Below are 2,124 nucleotides of genomic sequence, written 5' to 3'. Positions count from 1 at the left end.
ATTTCTTTGCCATTACATTAGCCAGATCAAAGTGACTATTTTTATCTTGGTAAGTTTCAGTTATGTAAGATGAGTAAATTGTAGAGCTCTGCTGTACAACTTTGTGCCTGTAGACAACAGAACTGTATTGTATAATTAAAATCTTAAAAGGGAAGATCTCATGTTAGGTGTTCTTACCATAATAAAATAAAAACAAACACTTGCCCTGGCCATTGTTACTCAGTGGTTAGAGTATTGGCCCCTGGACCAAAGGGTCACTGGTTTGATTCCCAGTCAAGGACATGTACCTGGGATTTGGTTTCCATTCCCCACCCTGGTCAGGGAATGAGTGGGAGGCAACCAATCGATATGTCTCTCACATCAATGTTTCTCCCCCACCTCCATTTCCACTCTCTCTAAAAACATAAATGGAAAAATATCCTCAGGTGATAATTAACAACTACAAAAAAACACTATAATACACAGGTTTGTTTTTGCTTGCTTAGTAGTTGAACTTTGTTTTAATTTTATTTCATTCCTTTAGATCTGCTGAAACAGCTTCGACTAAGAAGTTTTCTTCCTAGTTGCTTTGAAGTATGGTTTAGATTTGTTTTTTGTTTTTAACCTAGTTCTTTTGCTTTACTCATGCTTATTTTTCCAGTGTGTTATTATGAAAAATTTTAAACATAGAAAAGTTGAAATAATTGTGCAATTAACGTTCATATATCTACCACCCAAAAATTAACATTTACTATACTTATATTTTCATATTTCCATTGACAAGCCCTTATTTTTTATTACATTTCAAAAAAAGAATATACCTCCTAATCTTAAAGATTTCAGCATGCATATTGTTAGAGATAAGTATTTGATAAAGTTTCTTTTTTTTCTTCTTGAGATAAAGTGTACGTGCAATGAAATGGACAAATCTTGTTTGATACAATGCATTTTGACAAATTATATCTATGAAACCCAAGCCATTATCAAGATAACATTTTCAACCCAGAAGATTCTCTTATGCTTCTTTCCAATTAATTCCTGCTTCTCCCTTCCTGTCCCCTGGGCAACTATTGTTCCTTAAGATTTTTCCTCATCATATATTAGTTTCTGCTTGTTTGTGTAAGGCTTCTTTCATCTTTGTATATTTGGGATTCATGCATGTTGTGTGTCAGTAGTCTCTTATGGCTTAGCAGCATTTCATTGTATAGATATGCTGCTCTTTATCCATTCTCCTGTTGATGGACAACTGGGCCATTTCCAATTTCTAGAAACAAATAAAGCTATGAACATATTTTTGAAGTCTTTTTGTGAGTATTTGTTTTTATTCCTTTTGGAATGGAATTGCTGGGTCATAGGTTAAATGTATGCTTAGTTTTGTAAGGAACTATAGGACATTTTCCAAAATGACTATAACATTTTATACTTCCACTAGCAATGTATGAGAGTTCCAGTTTTTCATCCTGGTCAACATTTGGTGGTGTCAATCTTTTTGTATTTTAGCCATTCTGGTGTATGTGTAGTAAATGATATCTCATTGTGGCTTTAATTTGCATTTCCGTGATTATGGTGAGCACTTTTCTAGTGCTTGTTTGCTAGTTATATGTGTTCCTTTTTGAAGTGTTTATAAATCATTTGTTTTTATTATGGAGTTGTAGGAACTTTTTGCATGTGCTGGTTATGGTTATTTTTCAGGTATATTACTGCATTTTATTGTCCGTATTTAACAAACATGTAAATGTTATACACCCAGGCACACTTAAAATAATTGGTCCAGGACTTGCAAGTGAGTTATCTGGCTGAAAGTTAATCTGTTTTAGTATGCTAATTAGTGTTCTGATACTCTAAATGCTCATGTTAATTAGCAAAATAAACTATAGTAACACTTTAAGAATCTGAATTAATTGAGGGACAGCTAATTGCTGAAAAGTCTGTTACAACAAAAATTTTTTAAAGTGTCAGCTAACACTTAAAATATTGACAAAATGTACTCCTCGATTATGCTAGTTTAATAAGAACCTGCTTAATCTCAATTTAAATGTCTTCTCATTGATGCACAGTCACACTGTTCTGTACAATACATATCACATTTTGGGTACTCAAGAAAGAATAAGAAATTTTCAGGATAAGATCTATAAGGTTTCTCAA

Source organism: Pipistrellus hanaki, assembly GCF_964339955.1.
Source record: "Pipistrellus hanaki genome assembly, chromosome: X".
NCBI lineage: Eukaryota > Metazoa > Chordata > Mammalia > Chiroptera > Vespertilionidae > Pipistrellus > Pipistrellus hanaki.
Note: the sequence above shows the minus strand (reverse complement) of the source record.